This window comes from Perna viridis, chromosome 3, assembly GCF_037379345.1.
Source record: "Perna viridis isolate PV_CMFRI_1.1 ecotype Kerala chromosome 3, ASM3737934v1, whole genome shotgun sequence".
Taxonomy (NCBI): domain Eukaryota; kingdom Metazoa; phylum Mollusca; class Bivalvia; order Mytilida; family Mytilidae; genus Perna; species Perna viridis.
In genome coordinates, this window is record NC_142447.1 from 31,717,310 (window position 1) to 31,741,376 (window position 24,067).

At 33.4% G+C, this 24,067-nt stretch overlaps 1 protein-coding gene across 1 annotated transcript in view; it reads left to right on the top strand.

Annotated features, from left to right (window-relative positions):
- The first annotated feature begins 195 nt into the window (after positions 1-195).
- The window catches only part of LOC148621870 (uncharacterized), a 110,619-nt gene continuing 86,747 nt past the window's right edge, over positions 196-24,067 (top strand). The window contains exon 1 of the mRNA XM_088576667.1: positions 196-325. The gene's annotated coding sequence lies outside the window, so the exon portion shown is untranslated. The remainder of the gene's footprint in view (positions 326-24,067) is intronic.

The window sequence follows — 24,067 nt, forward strand, 5'->3', positions numbered from 1 at the left end:
TTTAGCGTTGACTTTATTTGCGTGATAATTTTACTTGAAGCATAAAAAAAATTTAAGGCGTTTAACCTTTTTCATGCGATATAATTCATAAAAAATATGTAAAAAAACATTCCAATGTAAAAACAACATTTGTTTTATCCGTCAACAATGACATGATGAGCAGAAAGTATTACATCTTAGACTTTTATAAATTACGACTCACAAATTTATAATGACTTTGACCAAGATTTACTTCTTATGTGTGTTGAAGAATGCAAAACATTATACAAGTTTTATGTGTTTCGTTTAGAGGATAATTGTGTGGTAGAAGGACATGACAATCACAGTAAGTCATACAGAATACATTTACATTTGTATAGATTGTTTTGAATGATGTGTTTATGTATAAAAATTTAGCAGTCACTTTTATTTAAAATTAGTGTATTTAAAGCAAAATATAGAAGTTGCCCTTTTATAAATTCACTTGATGAAGGTGGTGGTCTTAATAGACAAACAGATCAGTAAAATCAGTAGTTAGATTAGACTGGTGTTATATAGGACCTTGCGATCAACTTAATGCGCTTGTATTGACTGAATTACTTAAAAATTAGTTTTATGAACTTTTATCGGCGTTTTTGATTTTGTAATTTTGACACTGTAAAAATTGCATGAATACGAAAATTTTATTTTCTTAAGTATAACAAAATTACTGAGAGCAAATCCACATCTAACATTATAAAGTTCATATTTGTATGCAAATATATGTGATTGACCCTATATATATGAATATTAATAAAAATAGTAACTTTTACATTAATAATCTAAATGAATATTCATAAACAAAAATATAAGGACAGGCCGACACGTATTTTGTTCTGTTAATCTGTCATTTTTAGAATGCATTTTATTTTGTTTGTCATAAATGATATTTACTACAAATGTTATCTCTTTTGCGTACATAGCTCGAATGTTTAATAGTTACCAAAGTCGATATAACATAAAAATCATTTAATTTTAAACTAATCAACATTTACAGTCGGTTGATTATATTCTGACCTTGTCGCTGAAAGCTATTAAAAAGGAGATTTTAACCTACTATCAAAACGTTTCGTGGTTGAAAAACTTGTGTTCATTCCATTTGTTGTATTAGAAAGCATGTTTAAATTAAACTAGACTCAACTTTAAAAGAAAAAGCTTACTTAAGATCTTCATAACTTTGGGATTAAAGAGAATAGCATTGACTTGGTGAATGATTAAAGCTATATCATTTTTTGTATATTTTTGCGCATTTATTTGTCATTGTTTAAAATAAGTAGCAAGTGACACGTGATAATTGTCTAAAACGTTATAACTGGAAACAGAGAAGATTACAAAAAGAATAGAAATCAATTACATATGAAATTTATAAAAAAAAATTAAGATAAGGGTACAAAAAAATTCAAGCATTTCTCATATGAACTCCAACAAAAAATCCGGGAATGACGTCAGTCGTCTATTTCGCAAACATTCGTAAGAGTAAAGTTTGACGTAACGTATGACATCACAACAGAAAACAACATTGTAATATCATAACTTACAATGCATTTTACACTTATAACTGTTCGTGAACAATGGGTAAGCATGTCTTGCTCTGTCAGCGGCACATTTTATATTGCAAAGAAGTAAATCCGGTAAGCGTCAAGTTTGATTGGTTAAAGCCCGTTAAATCTAACTTGAAATACATGTCTAATTTGTGAGATATAAACAACATTTAAAAAAAAAAACTGTTGTGATGATATTAATAAAGGGTGATATATTTTTGTCTAAGAATCAGTGTTTTTGCTCTACAAAAAAGTCATTGTATTAAAAACATGCACCACGACAGTAAAACGTCAGCTGGGAGATAATGGTATATTGCAACTCTAAATTGGAAATTCAAATCATACCCTGTGAAATATGTACAGCGTTTCGATTTCAAACGTTATGTATCATCAATGTAAAAGTTTAGTATATATATGAAACAGGAAAATATGAAAAAGGAGTCTCTTTAATATCAATTTCAGCTAGGTTGATAAATGTAAGAGACAATACATGAATCAAATAACGGAAACAAAATTGCAAGACTGGGCTAGTCTCTTCTCTTTTTAAGCAGCCCTTGTCAAAACCTAGTTTCAAACGAATACAGAAAAATAAAACGACTAAGATTGGCACACAATTTGTGTTTTATAGGTATAACGATGATCTGTTAAAATACCTGTTCTACAATCTCAACATATTGTCGACCTAGAATCTGTGTGGTTTTCACTAATACTTTTCTCTATTTTATAAGTTTATTTACCTTATACTGGATAGACATTTGTTCTTTTCTCATGACGAATAAGGTAGAAAAGATAACAATTATTGTTACTTTCAGAAACGACAAGGCGACTTAAAGAGAGACATTCCTGCGTGTCCTTTAATTTTTGTGAATCTATAACTGATTCATGCCTCTTGTAGAGTTGGCTTATTTACAGTAACTTTTGAGTCCATATTTTACTGCTGGGGTTGAAATAATAAGGAGTTTAAAATGTGATTTAATGAAACTTCTGTAGGTTTTACATCTAAAAAATTCAGAAATTTCAGAATTTTTTTTTGCACACACACGATGTTCTTAGAAGCCTTGTCTGTTGGTTCGACGACGAATTGTTCGTAATGACCGAACAAAAAAATTCTGAACATTCAAATCGTCAAAATTATCCGAATTGTTCCATACAAGATGTTCGCATCACTGACATTAAGTATAAATAAATACAAGTATGTGAAGCATACCGAAATTCGCATTATCAATATTGGTGGTACTTATGTTTTTAACTAAAATTGTAATGAGATAGATGAACCGAATATTTAGGTGTTAAGTCATTTTACATATTTAAAAACGCACCTAACTGTGAACGTTTTTTATAATGGTTATGCGTTTTTGCATCTGTTGCGTTTCACTACATCTATTCCTGTTTCTACGATTTCACAAAACCCATAATGTTGAAAGTAACATTTTTCTTGTTCATATTTATTTACAAAACATTAGAAAATACAGGCGTATACTGAGCCCCAAAGATATTCGATTAGAAACATATTCTTATTAAGTTCTTAAGGAATATTGACATATGTTTATGTTGAATGCAGAAATTACAATCCAAGGAATATATGATCGTCATTACAACAGAATTTCGGGTCAGTTGAAAAATGCAAAGATTTCCTTATTTAATCCCGCAAACTGAAATTCTTGGTTCATGTATGTTACTGTGTCACGTAGAAAGTTAGAAAATAGATAATTTATCTATTAGGCATTGTTTTCTACAAAAAATGATTATTTATTGAATTTGGTAGACCAGTATATATAGATTACCTTCTTTTAAGGACATTAAGCATGTAATGTTTTGTAGGTTAAATGTCAAGACAATTTATCAAATGATGCAATTCGTAGTGCTAATTATATTGTACTTACACGATGATGAACCACACTTGTAAACTTGTCAGTGAAAAATGACCTATTTGAAATACACTTGCGAATATAATTACTATCACTATGATTTAGTTTCCAAGCCTTTGTTCGAAATGAAACCGTGCAATCTTATATATAAGAGTATGATGGTGATAGCCCTTACAATAGGTAGAGTATTTATCATCGTATATGTTGATAAAAATGAAACTTTGACAATTTTTTTTTCAATTAAATTTAAGTATTGACATTTTTATTTGTAAACGTTGAATAATCTGCTTTATGTTATGAAAGTCATTCCAGCAACGCTATACATCCGGAACGAATTGATATTATTGAATTTATCACCTTCCTTGTCCGAAAAGTCTAGAGTGATATATTTAACAGAAGATTGTTTACATTTAGAACATGCCGGAAACGTGCTTTTTGAGTTAGTATTATATTCTTTTGTAATAAATTGGCTTTGCATTGTCATTATTATACCCGCCTCTTTTCCCTTTTTTCTAGCAATCCCTACTGAAAATTCATTAAGTGACTTCCAACGAAGATTCCGTTTCAAAAACAAAGTATACTTGTATCAGTCGTTATTTCCGTCTTGGCAGTACCAACGGATATTCTGTCTCGTTTATATCAATTTCGACATTTATGAATTAAATGTGATGGAAATGACGATACTAGTGACACCCTAGTGACGTCGTTTGACGTTATTTATAACATGTAACGCACCATTCCATCATAGTCAAAATGAAATTGACTAACGGTTTAGTCCGAGACAGTATCAAGATGTAATTTAATTCCAATAATAAATATGAAACGGCGTATTATTAATCTGAACACTAATTACCTGCAGTCATACTTTTATCTTATCTTTTTATTTGAGCTGAGTGAAAGTTTGCGAGTGTCAAGTGAGTACCTGTGATTCGTTTATGAAGCAAAAGAAGTCGAATGCAGTTCTCTTGCACTGAATACAACGACTTTTGTACTGATAACGTTGCAAACATACTACATTAAAATCATTCAAATGGTTCATTGCAAGAGTTTAACAAAAATCTGAAAGACATGTAGTTACATTTTTACACATATTATAGAAGAAGAAGCACACACCAGGAAGTATTGCTTAACAAATCATTATGCCAGACCTTGCTTCACATTTAAGAAATTAATTTTAAACATGACTAATAAAAGTATAATTTATTTTGCTGTTTTTTTTAATGTTCATTTTTCTTCATAATTTTATTTACTCATAGGTTGAAAGAACGTGTCGGCATAGGTATTTCTAGAGACAGACAAAACCACATTTCTCCATTAAAATAGATTACACTTTACCACTGTAAAAGAGTACGTTCCGGTGAATATAAATGTATCATACGAAGTTAAATCCGAAAGCAATTGATAATATTGCTTATGTCTTGCTTCCAACAACAAATAATGTGAATTTACGTATACTAAGATAAATTTGGTTGAAATTATCGATAGGGTGAAATTTATTCCTTTTGGTGTGAACATTTCTCGAAATTTGTAGGTATTACTCAAGAAATACTATACAAATCTCGTTTAGGTTGAAGGACGAATTGCTCCTTCTAATTGAGTGTTCTTTTAAAATTTTTTGTGTTTGATGTTTTTGTCTCTGATTTCTCGTATCTTTTGCCTTTCCTTTCAAAGTTTAAGATTTGAAAAACCGTAGTTTTTCTCCATACATCGAGTTCAAAACCGTTGACTTTTTGTATATTAGAGAACATAGGTAATTGAAAAGTACCGTTTAAAATAGTCATTTACATCATTCCAACACTATTGTTATATTCCCCCTACATTTTATGGGTGTAAGAATTATTTTGAGTTATTATTTGTATACTTTAAAAAAACCATTCATTTTTATATAAGCAAATTACGTAACCTTTACATACTTCCTAATAAATTTTCCACGAATGATAGAAGTCTAAAGGAATTTAAAAAAAAATACACTCTTTGCCTAGTGTATGACAGTTTATAACGTGTACCTGTTCCAAGACCTTTCAATTTATCCACCATTTTGAAATGTGACTAGACTACGCCTAGTGCAGACCACAACCTTTCTCTATTAATTTCAAAAATATGTATATAAAAGCAATTTATAGCATATAATAAACATATACAATAATAAAAAAAACACCGATGAACAATCCATGAACAAGTTTAATGGTTTCTTTAAAATGTATGGCTTTGTCCCAATTTTTTCCCATTTACTGCTTTGCTACATCAATCATTGTGGGAACAAGGAGGTTATTTATCATTTTCAAGGTATGTAGCAATTATTACCAAATATTGCTAACAAGTTCAAATGAATATCAAATTTGTATTTATTTCACTTTATTATTGTTGGTCAAAGCTGTCTGGAACAGACCTAATTATTCAACTTATGCAAACCAATTCGTCTTGATTTGTACATAAGATCATCTGGAAAGTGCATTAATCGCTTGAATGTTTATCATATAAATAATTTGTGACATGTGACTTGTGATTATTAAATTATGACTTAATATCTGATGGTAATCACATGTGAAAAAAATAAAAAGATATGACTATCGTAAGATACAATGTATTTAAAAGCTGATTTTCATCAAATGGCCACCGATTTACCGTCATTGAGATGTGTCGAAGTAAGCAGATATCATACATTCTCATAAATTTGAGATAAACGAAAATATGCAATTTTACTTCAAATATATTTTTATGGAAATATCATGTCGGATTCAGTATTTATTACTGTAATGCAATGTGATAGTTTGCTTTAAACAACGTAAGATTTGATGTCGTCCATAATTCATTTCTAATGTTAAACATCAATTATTCATGCAAAACAAAATACATTGTAGTTGTACAGTTCGTAAAAAAAAAACTGTTTGAAAAATAATGCACATTATATGTCTTTGGCGACTCTTATGTATGTCTTGTATTAAACATTTTGGTCGTTATACAGGCAGATAATTTGTTTTTTGTATGGAATTTACTTCAAAAGATGCATTACTGCACCGTAGCCAATTCTGTGTATCGTATTTTTTCACCAAGCGCTTTTTCATGTTATTATGCAAATTCACATAAACGTATGCATTTCACAATGAGAAAATTCCACTTGATGTAATGTAAAAATTTAATCTTTAAACAAAATTTTGTAAAGCGTTTCTGAAACAAAAACTTTCTTCCTTAGAGCCTCTTTCAAGGTAGGTTAAATATTAGAAAGGAAAAAATATTGTAAAAAAATGTATTAGAGGATTTTAGTTTATGAGAATAACAAATAAGATCGTTGATCCCCAATTTTCTCTTTAAATATGAATGAATGCCATATGGGTATTCTTCTTTAAAATCATACGAGAAATTTTGTACACCAGTTTATGTTTGCAAAAAAGAGGAACTTCATGTGTAATCGAAATAGACATTTTAAAATAGTCAACATTAAGACTCGTTGATTTTGAATTCAAGAAAAGCAACCTATGTTTGTAAAATTTCGATTCTAAAATGCTTATATCGAACACAACCTCTGAGAAGAAAACTCTTAAATAGACATTAAATATTAGGTTGCTATCAGGTTACTTACCTTAAAAAATACCATTAATACCAATGTCAGTACAATTCTTACAATTTTATCTGAATGCAGGCATCCCTCATTGACAGCAATCAATATTGATGTTTTCAGATAATGACGCATTCTTTATTCATATCGGCCAAATTTGCAAATTGCATAATTTATAAGGCCATTAGGTCCTTAATTTTGAATCGAATGAAAGTTTTAAGTAGGTCAATGAGTGCCAATGCTACATCAGTTTTCAAGGACCCTGATGTAGCAAAAACATTGTCTACTATTCATGACAAATGGGTTATCGTAGGAGCAGACAAAGCCCAAAACAACATTGTGTTTGTCTGCAAAACGTTTTAAAGCCAATGTTTATTATCAGAGGTAGACGTAGAAAATAACAGCTGTGATAAGACCTATACTGCTACCACACTCTCCAAAGAAGAAATTGTGGAAAACCATAAATCTGTGCTATCTTCTTTTGGTCTCTTTACCAAGGACGATGACTGTGATTTACCGTCTATGTACTGGATTCCTAAACTCCACAAGAATCCATACAAACAATGTTACATAGCTGGATCTGCAAAACGGACTACCAAACCTCTTTCAAAACCAATACTCACAGCTTTCAAAGAGGGTTTGCAGTCCTACCACAACATTTGTTACTCCCGTAGTGGTATTAATTCAATGTGGATCCTGAAAAAATCGAAAGATCTTATAATAGCATTAAAACCTATGATTTTTCAACACTGTATACTTCTATTCCACATACTCAGTTAAAATCCCGACTTAAAAACATTATACATTGTTGTTTTTTTTTCAAAAAAGGTGATACACCTAGATACAAATATATAGTTCTTGGTAGGGATTCCTCATACTTTGTAAGAAATAATTCCAAATCATCTTCCAAATATACAGAAGATATTTACAAAATTCTGGAATTTTTAATCGACAACGTGTTTGTCCAGTGTGTGGACGCGTTTTTCAACAAACGGTCGGCATTCCAATGGAAACTAATTGTGCTCCTCTACTTGCTGACCTATTCCTTCTTTCTTATGAAGCTGATTTTATAGCTGATCTCATCCGAAAAAAGCCCCGTGCAGGTCCGGGTGTTAAAAGAATAGGCCTGCAGCAGCGCTAAGCTTGTCGTATAAGGCGACTAAATAGTGCTCAGAACCTTAGCCGGGGGCTAGGGCGCTCTGCCCACAGAGCAACTGGAATGTGTGCCCCAGGTGGTGGAATGGGGTACCCCTGGCGTGTTACATGCTGGGGTTGTCAGGCTATAATACGAAAAACCTGACCGCAAACTATAGTGGTGCAGCGTGTTGGGAAAGATGCCACGTTCCTCGCACGTTAAAGAACCCTACTGTGGTATTCTCCCGGAGTGGGAACCATGGGGCTCCGCCACAGGAGGCTGGATTGCCCGACCCTGCCCACCTCTCCCTATTTCCAGTGGCAATCAAAATTTGTCGACCCTACTGTCCTTGTGTCCCATCCCTTTTTCGTTTCATCATCATTTCATGTCCATTTTGTCATCAATTTCATGTTCATCGTCTGAATATGGCTGAAATATTGCTGCTCGGACGTTAAACCAAAACAAACAAACATCCGAAAAAAAAGAATATCGTTTAGCTAGATCCTTTAATCTCAGTTTCCGCTATATAGATGACGTAGTATATTCAAACAATCCTAATTTTGGGGATTTGATACATCGCATCTACCCAAAACAACTAGAGATAAAGGATACTACAGACACTGTGAAGTCAGCCTCATATCTTGACCTACACTTAGAAATCGATAGAAAAGGAAAACTATTGACCAAACATTACGACAATTTCGATGACTTTTCATTCAAAATTGTAAATTTTTCTTTCATCTGTGGCAACATCCCTTCAGCACCATGCGTATGGAGTGTTCAGATAACAACTCATACGTTATGCCAGACCTTGCCGAAACTACGCAGACTTTTTGTATCGCGCTAGAACTCTAACAAGTAGGCTTCTGGAACAGGGTTATGTTGCTACAAGATTGAAGTCATCACTACAGAAGTTTTATGGTCGTCATCATGAACTCGTGGATCATTATGGTGTATACATCTGCACCATGAAAACTGATTTATTCAACGGGTCATAGTTTTCCGTTCCTCGTTTGTCTATCCCGGACTTGATTTTTTATTAGCAACTCGGCGGGTGTTTCTAGAAAAGCAGAGGACGCTTACCCTACCGGTGCACCTGGCCTGGTCCATGCTCCCAGGTTTGAGTGGAGTCCAAGTTGCTCATTTGCTTTTGTTACTTTGCATGTATGATTTTAGTTATTTTATGTTCTTTAATGCGTATGTCTGTTTTCCATGTCTGGTCTTTGTCCCCGGATTGCATTCTTTTGATTATCGCTATAACCTTGGTTCCCTTGATTACTATTTGATCATTTAAGATAACAATATGAAGTTCAATTTCAATTCTCAGAATTAAGAGAAAAAATAAAAACTTCACTTGAATGTCTGTTCAATTCAACAATTTGATTTTGAGCTTCGCACTTTTTCATAAATGAACACTTTACATACGGGCGCCCCGTGCAGGTCCGGGTGTTAAAAGAATAGGCCTGCAGCAGCGCTAAGCTTGTCGTATAAGGCGACTAAATAGTGCTCAGAACTCTAGTCGGGGGCTATGGGCGTTCTGCCCACAGAGCAACTGGGATGTGTGCCCCAGGTGGTGGAATGGGGTACCCCTGGCGTGTTGCATGCTGGGGTTGTCAGGCTATAATACGGAAAACCTGACCGCAAACCATAGTGGTGCAGCGTGTTGGGAAAGATGCCACGTTCCTCGCACGTTAAAGAACCTTGCTGTGGTATTCGATAGGAGTAGGAACCTTTGCGCTCCGCCACAGGAGGCTAAATTGCCCGACCTTACCCATCCCCCCTTTTTCCAGTGGCAATCAAAATTTGTCGATCCTATTATCCTTGTGACCCATCCTTTTTTTTTTCATTTCATGTTCATTTTATCATCCATTTCATGTTCATCGTCTGAATATAGCTGACTATTGCTGCTCGGATGTTAAACCCCAACTAACAAACAAACAAACATACATACGGGCTTTGTAGCAAAACAAAAGTAGGATACATTATTCTATTGTCAGTTGCTGAGTTGAATGAAATTCAATATCATTGTGCAATATGAATAGACTGGACAAAATATTAACAAGTCAATAATACAGTCACTGAGACTGTACTTAACTACCAGAATGTTTCTACAGAATAATGAAGCGTCCAGTTTCCACTGTTTGAGAATGTATGTCATTTATGTCATGTATAACATTTGTGAATGAATAACGTTTGCTGTAAGTACTTTTTTAATGTCAGAACGACCTCTTAACCTCAATTCTCCCTATGATATATTTTGATGTTGAAATTGAATTGTCAGTATGCTTTTTCTCAACTTATCAATTACGTGACCTTATTATACTGTTTATCACCAGCTTTGTATGTGATAAGCAATACGTTTGCGTTGAAATTTTCCAATTTATAATGGTGTATAATTCTTTGTCTGAAATTGAGCACAGTTCTCATAACAAGTTTTTGTTTATTTGTTTTTGTTTGTTTTTATTTTTTTTTCTATTTGGGGTACTAGGCATATACGCAATTTAAGAATATGGAAAAGTGCTCAACTTCAGACTGAATGTATGGAAATATATGACTGTGTTCAATGGGTATTTAATGGTAATATATCACTTTTAAAAATACACGATGCATTTTATTTTACCAATTAAAGTAATATTTTCATCAGCACTTGTTTAAGTCTACAGGTTAAGCTAATGAATACAAGTTCATATTACATAGACTTTCCTACAACCATGACACCCTTTTGTTACCAAGCTGCTGAATAGTATAAAGGATTGACAAAACTATTGGCACATTTAAACTGACCAGTTGCTATTGAAAGAGTTAATGAATACTCACCTATGAATCTTTTCATAGCTAGCTCCTGGTTATTTAAATCTGAAGCAGCTACCTGGGCTATGATATTTTTCATTGGTAAGGGGAGTTCAAATTTAATATATTATAGTACATTTTGTATTTTGTTGACAAGGTTGAAAACCGTGATTTAGAATAGTATATTAAAGTATTTATTTTATCTTAACTACATTGCACAGAAATCTTATACAAAAATGTATATTATTATAAAACTGAGACCTGCATTAATATTTATTCCCACCATCATAAAACAGGAAAAGACCTACCAAGGTGCCCTTTTAGTGGAAAGTATGTGATGCATACTATAGTTAAGGAACAAGTGTTATACGAAATGCAAACAGTTTGAGATTAAAATTAATTACAATTTTTGAAATGGTGATATGAGTTTATTTTATTTAAGTTTGAGTATGAAAGCTTAAAGTGAATTAAGTGCTTTATTAATTGTGAAGGATTTCCATTTGAATTGTGATGTTCCGGATTAGTGCTCTGGTTCTCATATTTGGGATTAAGTATCATGTTAATAATAATTTTCATTTGTGCTATAATTTGGGATTTAGTGCATTGAGTTTGATTGAAATTATAATTTGGGACTATAAGTGCAATGATTTTCAATGAAATTTAAGATTTATAATTAGTGTTATTTACATTGAAACTTCTTTGGATTAAGTGCAGTTCATTGAAACTATAAATTTGGATTTAAATGCTGTTTTCCATGTGTATTATTAAAGTGCAATGATTTTCATTCAAATGTAATAGTTTCGGATTTAGCGAATTTTTAAAGTGCAATGATTTTCATTACCATAAAATGAAGTTTGGGATCTAGTGCAATGGTTATTTTTAAATTAACGATTTGGATTAATTGCTTTTTTTCCTTGGAAATACAGCTTGGGATTATGTGCAATGATATACATGTAACTGGAATTATAAGGAGAATACTTCTTAGTTTTATTTTCATTGCAATTGTTGTTTTGGATTAAGTGCTATGATTTACAGCTCTGATTTGAGTGTTTTATGTGAAAAATGATTTTATTTGAATTATACTTCTGGCTTAAGTGCATTAAATTTCATCAGAACTATATATGCATTTTACATGTATATTTTAAATAATATGAAAATATGTGCAAGAAATTTATTAGAATCCGAAGTATTGTTAAAGTAGATACTTTGAAGGAGTACATTTCAATGCATATATTTGAAAATCAGTATTCAATGGTTTCAGCTTTGAGATGGGTCAATTCAAATAAATAGTAGCATACCATTACCATTGTAACTTCAAGTTATTGTTCATTCCATGAAAGTGTTACTATTTTACTTTAATTTGCCATTTCATTTTTGCTATCTAATTGGGGACTTGTGGGTTTAAAGCAATATTCACATTTAATAGTTTTCAACATTAGTACTTTTCCTGTGTCAGCAAGTACAAAAACATATATTGAATATGTTTATATCAATTGCTATGAGCAACTCGGCGGGTGTTTCTAGAAAAGCAGAGGACGCTTACCCTACAGGTGCACCTGGTCCATGCTCCCAGTTTTTGGTGGAGTCCGAGTTGCTCATTTACTTTTGTTATTTTGTATGGCCCCGTGCAGGTCCGGGTGTTAAAAGAATAGGCCTGCAGCAGCGCTAAGCTTGTTGTAATAGGCGACTAAATAGTGCTCAGAACCCTAGTCGGGGGCTATGGGCGTTCTGCCCACAGAGCAACTGGGATGTGTGCCCCAGATGGTTGAATGGGGTACCCCTGGTGTGTTACATGCTGGGGTTGTCAGGCTATAATACGGAAAACCTGACTGCAAACCATAGTGGTGCACCGTGTTGGGAAAGTTGCAACGTTCCTCGCACGTTAAAGAACCCTACTGTGGTATTCTCCCGGAGTAGGAACCATAGGGCTCCGCCACAGGAGGCTAAATTGCCCGACCCTACCAACCTCTCCCCATTTCCAGTGGCATTCAAAATTTGTTGACCCCATTGTCCTTGTGTCCCACCCTTTTTTCATTTCATGTTCATTTTGTCATCAATTTCATGTTCATCGTCTGAATATAGCTGAAATATTGCTGCTCGGACGTTAAACCCCAACAAACAAACAAAAAAAGTTATTTTGTATGTATGAATTAAGTTACTTTATGTTCTTTGTTGTATATGTCTGTTTTCCATGTCTGGTCTTTGTCCCAGGATTACATTCTTTTGATTACCGCTATAACCTTGGTTCCCTTGATTACTCATTTGCAATAACTAAACAGCAAAAAATACCAATTATGTAAAAAACAAAAAGACACACCAAATCCCCTCACAACACATTGTGAGTAATACTCACAAGCTGAGAAATTTCCATATGATGTGAAACATAGCAGTATTGGCTGCCTTACACCTGATCAGGTTAATTTTCATTGGCGAGTGGCTACTTATTCATCATCTCTTACAATAACAACTGGTCGGTTTAAATGTCCCAATAGTTTTGTCAATTCTTTGTAAAGGTCAGCAGATTGGTAACAAAAGAGTGTCATGGTTGAAGAAAAGTCACTATTATTGTCATACATTGAAGATTTACGTAATTAAATACAACTAAATTAGAACTTATAAAATAATCGATAGTTTTGGTGAGGATTTTTATGAGAATTTACGCAAAAATTGTTAAATTGTTAAATGGACAATCTAGAACATTTAATTGCCATTTATTTCTGAACGTTTTATCATCTTATTTTGCACATGTGCAACTAGTTTGCTTATGTTTTTTGTTGCAAATGCTATTAGTGGTAACTATCTTTCTCACCCATGAATTTAATGGTCTGCAGAGATTGCTTTTCAATTTAAACCCCGTACAGTTTATCTTAATGTTTTGTTTTGATTTCCTTTGGTCACCAACGCACTCAAAACACAGATAGTCAGAATACTTAAATAAATGCACTAGAAGTTTAAGCGGGTATTTGTACACATCTATATGATTGTTATAATAGATACAGTATAACACATTAAATAAGTGCATATGCTCGGGCTATTTTAGGCACAAATACAGAAAAAAAACATTCATTAAGTCTTTGTCATCTTTTTTTCGAATGCATTTTGTCAAGAGAAAAATATATGACAAACTGATTTAATTTTTTGTTAATCTATCCAACTGATAGTTTTAACACTTTTAACAGGATTTGGTTTGGGTCACAATTCAGCACTTGTATGTATTTCATATTACAAAACTAATGAAATGATGTCACGAGACCATATATTTTTAAAATTGCAAACCATTATTTGATTAAAAAAACCCCGTTTAGACCAGTACATAAAACATCTTTTTATTTTTTTCACAAGAGGCTGGGTTTAAAAAGTTAGAAATGTTTTTTGTTTCTGTTGAATTTGTTTCTGTAAAGAAAAACAAGATATGAACTGCTTATTATAAAAATAATGATAACCTCTGTAAAAATATTTATTACTACTTTGTAGTTACTAAATCGCATTCTATTAAAATTATGCAATTCTCAGCGAAAAAATAAATCATTTTCCTCCATGAATAAATTCATTTCTAAAGAAGATCGGGGTGTATTGCAATGATCTTAATCTAGTGTACGTCTTTTTTAAATTAGAACTTGTAAGTTTTTTTTAATGATGTTAGTTACTTAATGTTCTTTGTTGTGTATGTATGTTTTCCATGTCCGGTCTTTGTCTCTGGATTACATTCTTTTGATAACTGCTATAACCTTAGTTCTATTGATTACTCTTTCAGGGTTGATAACATGCATGTGTCCTAGAAAATTATTGGGGAATTTGCATTACCTAATAACATCGTTATCCTCGAAATAACCAGATGTTATGCGACGAACATTGACACAGAACTACAAATTGTTAGTTAGAGAAATGAGCATAAACTTTTAGTACTTAGTCTTTTCGAAATCAACAATCAAAACTTCATTGTTTGTCGTCCCTTGTTTGTCTTCAACCATTAAGTGACAACAAAGGTCCTATTTACAAACTGGTTTGTCGCCCCCATTTATTTATTTAAATTACACCCGTTATGTAGGAGTATGTAAATTAACGCAACTCGAAAACAATTTAGTGCTATTTTGATTTTATGGCCTAACATAGCCAATTATGTACACTTATATCTTGGTTGCTCATTTCCTTTTGCTTTGTGTGTGTGTGTGTGGTTTTTTTATAGGTATATCTAGGTTAATGGACATAATTCTTGAATTCGGTGATATATTGTATCGTATTCAAATTCAACAAAGTTTATGAAGCTTTCATTTGAAACAGAATGAAATGAGTCCAAGTTACTTTGATGCTTACATGAAATTGATATAAAATACTGACTTACATGAGATTGATGTAAAATGCTGAATACAAACGTTCCAATGATTTGTATCCCTTACCCAAGGTCTACTTCCTTAATTAATTAAAGAAACGAAGCATGAAAATTCAGAGACAACATAATCCATGTACAAGAAATGTCAATTTGCTTATATACATAACATCCAAAAAAGAAAATACATTATAACAATAGAACACACAAAGAGGGTTCATAAATTTAAAATTAAAAATCCATATAAAATCAACAAAGAGATTATGGTATCGATTTACTTCCAGCTTTGTCAAGATGACAAATTTATTCATATCACAAATATACATTTAGACATGCAAATTAGTAAATTAAAAAATAAGTTCTTAGCAGTGCGAATATGGCTTACAACATTAACTGGTATAAGAGTAATTAAGGTAACTAAGATTCAAAAGAATGTAATCCTGTGACAAAGACTACACATGGAAAACAAAAAAAAACAACAACAAAAAACACAATGAACATAAATGAAAACTGTGACGCGTTGAACAAATCAGTGTCAATGGTGCAGATGGATACACCGTAACGATCCACGAGTTCTTGATGACATAACACTTTTTAGTGATGACTTCAATCTTGTGACAATAAAACCCTGTTCCTAAAGCCTAATTGTAAGAAGTCTAGCTCGATACAGAGTCTGCAAGGTTATAGCGACAATCAAAAGAATGTAATCCAGGGACAAAGACCAGACATGGAAAACAGACACACACAACAAAGAGCATAGAGCAACTAAAATTATACATACAAAGTAACAAAAGCAAATGAGCAACTCGAACTCCACTAAAACCTGGGAGCATGGACCAGGTGCACCGGTAGGGTAAACGTTCACTGCTTGTCAAGAAACACCCGCCGAGTTACTCATAAAAAGTCAAGTCCGGGGTAGACGAAATAAGAAAGGAAAACTACGACACGTCGAACAAATCAGTTTTCATGGCGCAGATGGATACATCGTAACGATCCACGAGTTCATGATGACGGCCATAAACTAAATACTTTTTGTAGCGATGACTTCAATCTTGTAGCAACATAACCCTGCTCCAGAAACCTATTTGTTAGAATTCTAGCGCGATACTAAAAGTCTGCGTAGTCTCGGCAAGATCTGGCAAAAAGTATGAGTTGTTATATGAACACTCCATACGCAGGTGCTGAAGGGATTTTGCCACAGATGAAAGGAAAGTTGACAATTTTGAATGAAAAATCATCACGTTTGTCGTAAAGTTTGGTCAATAGTTTTCTTTTACCATCGAGTTCTTTGGGGTAGATGCAATATATCAAATCCACAAAAGTAGGATTGTTTAAAGATAATACGTCATCTTTATAGCGGAAACTGAGATTAAAGGATCTAGCTTAACGGTATTTTTTCTTTCTGATCAGATCAGCTATAAAGTCAGCCTTATAAGAGTGAAGGAATAGGTCAGCAAGTAGAGGAGCACAATTATTTCCAATTGGAATGCCGACCGTTTGTTGAAAAACGCATCCACCACACTGGACAAATATGTTGTCGATTAAACATTCCCGCATTTTGAAAACGTCTTCTTCTGTATATTTGAAAGATTACGAGATTTGTTTGTTTTTTTTTTAAAGTATGAGAAATTTCTACTAAGAACTACATATTTGTATCTTGGTATACCGTCCTCTTTGCATTACAACAATGTATAACGTTTTTGTGTCGGAGTTTTATCTGAGTAAGGGGAATAGAAGTATAATAAGTTATAAAATCATAAGTTTCAATGCTATTGTATTCTGATAATAAACTTGAATAGATAGTTTCCGGGCCCCGTGCAGGTCCGGGTGTTAAAAGAATAGGCCTGCAGCAGCGCTAAGCTTGTCGTATAAGGCGACTAAATAGTGCTCAGAAACCTAGCCGGGGGCTAGGCGCTCTGCCCACAGAGCAACTGGGATGTGTGCCCCAGGTGGTGGAATGGGGTACCCCTGGCGTGTTATATGCTGGGGTTGTCAGGCTATAATACGGAAAACCTGACCGCAAACCACAGTGGTGCACCGTGTTGGGAAAGATGCCACGTTCCTCGCACGTTAAAGAACCTTGCTGTGGTATTCGATAGGAGTAGGAACCATTGCGCTCCGTCACAGGAGGCTAAATTGCCCGACCTTACCCATTCCCCCCTTTTTCCAGTGGCAATCAAAATTTGTCGACCCTATTATACTTGTGACCCATCCTTTCTTTTTTCATTTCATGTTCATTTTATCATCCATTTCATGTTCATTGTCTGAATATAGCTGAAATATTGCTGCTCGGACGTTAAGCCCCAACAAACAAACAAACAAAAGATAGTTTCCGGAAGATCTTTAGGATTTAGGATCCACATTGAATTAATACCAAAACGGAATTAACAAGTGTCGTGGTAGGACTGACGACATCTTCCTCAGATAATAAACATTGGATGTAATACATTTTGCTGACAAAAACAATGTTGTTTTGACCTTTGTCTGCTGGTACGACAACATATAAGTCATGTATAGTAGACAATGTATTTTTTAATACCTAATTCAAATGTAATATTGAATAATTTCTATACTAATGATTTTTTGACATGTCACCAGCAACAAAATCTCTTCCTTGCTTGTTTTGAATGGCTCCGATTAAACAATTTATACATAATTAAAATAATCGTTTCATTTTTCAGTTACATCAACCAGTGTCATCCCCCATCTTTTGTAAATGTCAGAAATCGATAATTAGTTTCAAAATACATTTTTTAAAACTTTTTTTCTATAAAAATCAAAGGAAATGTCAAATGAGGGTAGAAAAGTGTGCGTATGTTTTCTTTGTCTTCCACCTTATTTTTTTTAAATGTTTCCATGTAAGTATCACTCCAGATAAGAATCATGCAAAATGTTATGCATGGTTGGAAAGCCTTCATATTTTTATTATTGATATGTTGTTAATGTTAGTTTATTGTAAAAAGAAACTAACAGAAGACTTTTCATATAACCCTTGTTCTTAGGAGATACAAATAATATAGAATATACTGTAGAATTCAAAATTAAGAGAGATATTTCTGTAAATGACACTTAAATACAGTAGAATTTGTTTGATTTTCAATGTGGAATATCTATTTGTTTGTTTGTTTGTTGGGGTTTAACATCCGAGCAGCAATATTTCAGCTATATTCAGACGATGAACATGAAATTGATGATAAAATGAACATGAAATGATGATGAAATGAAGAAGGGATGGGACACAAGGACAATGGGGTCGACGAATTTTGATTGCCACTGGAAATAGGGAGAGTTGGGTAGGGACGGGCAATTTAGCCTCCTGTGGCGGAGCCCTATGGTTCCTTCTCCGGGAGAATACCACAATAGGGTTCTTTAACGTGCGAGGAACGTGGCATCTTTCCCAACACGGTGCACCACTATGGTTTGCGGTCAGATTTCCGTATTATAGCCTGACAACCCCAGCATGTAACACGCCAGGGGTACCCCATTCCACCACCTGGAGCACACATCCCAGTTGCTCTGTGGGCAGAGCGCCCTAGCCCCCGGCTAGCGTTCTGAGCACTATTAAGTCGCCTTTTACGACAAGCATAGCGCTGCTGCAGGCTTATTCTTTTAACACCGGACCTGCACGGGCATGGAATATCTAAGAGCAGACAGACTGGAATGAATAATTATACATTTCATTATATAGACCTATAAAAAAATGTGTAGCGTTATTTTTGGATGTATCACATATTACAGAATTTGCATGATTCTTAGGAAACTACTAAGGTGATTCATGGTGTAGAAAAACCCATGGATTAGACGATTCTTTTTGGTCTATATAAGCTGTATTTTTATATGACAATAGTTCTTTCTGTATTTAGAACTGTTCTTTTGAGAAACTACACTCACTTTAACCTCCCACCAAATCAACCAAATCAAACCAAATCAAGAAGGATAACTCTTGAAAACTAATTTCATGTACAATTTATATACATGTAATCTCAAAAGCGCAAACCCCGTTAGAAAACTAATACTGGTTATGTGATCTATAACGGTTTCTGAACAAGAAATAAAACTGAATTCTGTGGGTTTTTTTTACCTGCATGAATCACTCATGTCTGATGTTCATAAAGACTGTTACTTACTTATGTATTGATAAGTACTTATTCTCTAGGAACACATTTACTTAACCGATTTTGTAGGTAAATGCTCTTGTGTAAAATGGTTGCCTGGCCCCGGCACCACAAACCTTGAAAAAAAGTTAAGTCTGGGAAGAATTTTAATTATTTGTGACATCATCAATTTCAATGACTGTGATTGTAGTTGCAATGGAAGTTAAGAATATTCTCAGACTTTTTTTTTACTTTTGTGGCGCCCGGGTCAGCTGATGTTCTATCAAGGTTTCCATTTTGAGTATATCTGAAAAACAACATTAAATCCGATTATCATGAATAAACCGCAAACTATTTATAAATATTTGTATAACCTTTTTTCAAAAGTATCATAATTTCCCTTTTTGAAGGGAAATACATTAATATAGAATGCACTGTGACAAATTACAATCTTCACTTTGATCATTTTATAAGTCATACGACCGTGTCTTTTCATTTTAAAGCATAATTTGTAAACGTATAAAGAAACAGGGCTCTAAAATTAATACAATACAATCTGCATCTTCTACATGTAACAAATGATTTCAGACCAATATAAAAATCACCCCTTTTCCACAATTTCAAATTCGAATATTTCCGCCCCGTGCAGGTCCGGGTGTTAAAAGAATAGGCCTGCAGCAGCGCTAAGCTTGTCGTATAAGGCGACTAAATAGTGCTCAGAAACCTAGCCGGGGGCTAGGCGCTCTGCCCACAGAGCAACTGAGATGTGTGCCCCAGGTGGTGGAATGGGGTACCCCTGGCGTGTTGCATGCTGGGATTGTCAGGCTATAATATGGAAAACCTGACCGCAAACCATAGTGGTACACCGTGTTGGGAAAGATGCTACGTTCCTCGCACGTTAAAGAACACTGCTGTGGTATTCGATAGGAGTAGGAACCTTTGCGCTCCGCCACAGGAGGCTAAATTGCCTGACCCTACCCAACTCTCCCTATTTCCAGTGGCAATCAAAATTTGTCGACCCTATTATCCTTGTGACCCATCCTTTTTTTTTCATTTCATGTTCATTTTATCATCCATTTCATTTTCATTGTCTGAATATAGCTGAAATATTGCTGCTCGGACGTTAAACCCCAACAAACAAACAAAACGAATATTTCCAGACGGTACATGGCACAAGTTCTTTTTAGAAAATATTGTACCCGATTCCCATCACCTCCTTAATTATTTTTTGTTATATTGAAGCTTTGGTTGATTATAACGTGTAATGAACACATTTTTAGATATGCAAAAAACAACCAAAAAACAAACGAACAAACAAAAAACAGAAGAGCAAAAAACTGTACCTTCATGCCTTTCAATTAATATTATATTATTAGTCATCACTACAGAAGTTTTTATGGTCGTAATCATGAACTCCCAGATCGTTACGTTGTATCCATCTGCGCCATGAAAACTGATTTGTTCAGTGTGTCATAGTTTTCCTTTCCTCTTTCGTCTACCACGAACTTGACCTTTTTAGCAACTCGGCGGGTGTTTCTAGACAAGCAGAGAACGCGTACCCTACCGGTGCACCTGGTCCATGCTCACAGTTTTTAGTGGAGTCCGAGTTGCTCATTTGCTTTTGTTACTTTGTGTATATATTTTAGTTACTTTATGTTTTTTGTTGTGTATGTCTGTTTTCCATGTCTGGCCTTTGTCCCTTGATTACATTCTTTTGATTACTGCTATAACCTTGATTCCCTTGATTGCTCTTTGCACTGTTAAAAACACAGCTGCTTAAAATAATAAACTGATTTGGTACATTAAAAATGCTGCGTTATTTTTTTTTAATGAACAGATACACGTTTTCAGCTTGAATTATTTCATTAATGCATATCTCAGTCTGATGAAAATAGTTTATCACAAAACAGAAAATCGGAGAGGAATGAAAACAGTTACTATGTTCCTGACTTGATACTTTCACTTCAAAGTGAATGAAAGGATAAACCATGTTTTATTGCTAGCCAAACCTGCCGCTTCCATAGTGGCCATGTGAGTTTCGGCGAAATGAATTAGTGCTGTTACACAGTACTATTACACAGAAAATTTATATTACACGATAAAAAATAAAAGCTTCAAATGAATTTCAGATTGTATGAGATAAAAGCGATAAGACAGCAAATTGGATGAAATTGTACTTGGTATCAAATAAGAATAACAATCTTAGAAATATCTCTAATTAACGTCTCGATATATGCAATAAATCAGGCGGTATTATTCCATTGTTTAGTCTTCATAGTCTCCAATCGTACTCATTTCCTCTCTAATAAACAGAAAAACATATAAATGATCAAACCGAGAAACCAAAATATCACGATAAAAAAGACTTAGGTTTGCGTTTACGCATAACCGCAAATCTTTAATCTATAAGCAATCACACTGAAAGTTTATAAAAGTCGGTGTCCATATATAAACTTTTAATTATTGTATTCTTGGTTCCTTTGATTCCTCTTTTACAAATAAAGGACTTTCACCATTCTTTTAATTAATTTTGTCATAATTGAATGCATTTAAGCCAGAATAATTTTAGAAGTATGAAGAAAATTTTGAGAACAATCTCAATAAAACAACCACACTAACTTTTATGCGTTTATATATAAAAGACATTTATGGTTGTAATCTGTAATTTATTATCTTACAGAAAGGTTCTGTATTGGTGTTTAAAATACTGACTAGCGTGACTGCCAAGCGTATGGATATCGTGACTGCCAAGCGTATAAATATCGTGACTGCCAAGCGTATTAATATCATCAAGGTTTCAATAAGAATCTGACTTTCACTGTTCACTATTCTTTTTATCATTTGACATCGTGAGCAATAAAGCACGCGTAAAAAACAAATAAAATTTGTTTTGCAGAAGCGTAATTGATTAAGATATCATCCCTTACACCACGTTTTAGGCTAAATACGATCTTGCTTGTTGACTGGAAAAGCCTCCGTTTCATAATACTTCAAGATAAAATTGCTATGAAGAGTTATGTCTTGCTTGTTGGTTCTTTTTTATCTGGTAAAAGATATTAATTTTGAATGAATTTGTAACATTTCTCCCCTCTTTTAATAATTTATTGTAATCTGAATAGATATTTGTAGATGTGAAACAATCAAAATAATTTCCGGTCTACTCTGTTCATTTAAATAATAATAATAGCAAAACAGAAACAACAGTACCTTTTTATATACGTATTGAGAAAACATGTTTCAGTTTCAAATGTTTGCACATGTCGTTTTTGTATTAATTATTGAAAAAACAAATGGCCATATATAACATAAACAGATGTTTAAACATTATGTATTGGAAATTGGATAGTGCAAGAAAATGTATCAATAGACAAATGAACAAACGGAATTCATAACATTATGGAAATAGAGAGTTGGTATATAAAACACTAGTGAGTTGTCTAAAACATACAAATATTAGATAAGTACAAATTAATTAGAAATGGTCTATATAATTTTATACATTATTTAATTGAATTTTAGCATAACGGCTGGTTGTTTAACTTCAAACTGTTGGTTGGGCTTAAGTGTCAGACATTTTATGATTTAAAGTTATTTTTATTTATAAGGAGAAAAAAGTTTGGGAAATTAAATCATGGAAGTTGATATCATAAATAGATATGTGAAGGTACACATTAAGTCCTAAATGTAAAATCGATCAAAAGCAATGACGTTACAATTCTATTTTAGGCAATGACGTCATAATTTAGGACTAATCGTTCACGTTATATTTTTTTGTGAAATTGAGCACTCTTATAACGATTGATTCATACATGAGGTCATAAATCTGTTATAATTATTCCAACACACGTACACGAATTTGCCAAAGTGGGCATACTGTTAATGGTTTATTGAAGACGATTTGACGGTTCGTTTGTCTTATAGGTGTTAGCGAATGCAGAAAAGCGAGTTCGATATCAAATAGGATGATATGAGGAAAAAAGCTATCTCCCTCTGATAATGAAATCGCAGTGCATTTCATATATTTCATACATCGATTTGCTATCACTTAAAAAGAAATGAATGCCATTACTGCATTTCCTTTAATATTTTGAATAATGTTATTTTATGAAAAGACTTGCATGTTTGTTTATTACCATGATTTACAAACAGTCTGATTTCACAGAGGAAAGTAATAATTTGTTAAAGATTGAATGCTTCAAACCTTCACCTTATTTATATTGCGAGAAGAATAGTCAAATTCTTCAGATTTTAGTTGTTTTTTAATTGAACGGTGTAAAGAAATTTAAACGTTGTGGTGATTTAAAAATAGCTGAGGGGTAACATAATTTTTCTCTTCGGTTACGATAATTCATTAACAGAAAGCTGAAAGATCATATGATATAAGTATATATCATATATTAATATTGAATAATACTTCTTTTGTATATGCATCACGACTGATTGTTTCAACCCTATATCGTTCACCCTATATCGCACCCCTACACAAAACAGACTTGAAGTATGGCTAAAATATATGATATAATGAACATGACATGTTAAAATCTGTATCACATGCGGTATCCACTCTCGACCTATATCATCCCGCGGACCGTTTGTCCTTGGGGTGATACAGATTCTGAAATGTAATATTCAGAATATAACCACCTATATATACTACACAAATGTTTTATTCTAATCCTGTATATATTGAAGTATATAAAATGAATATGGTAACTACCTGAAATGTACCAAAATCAAC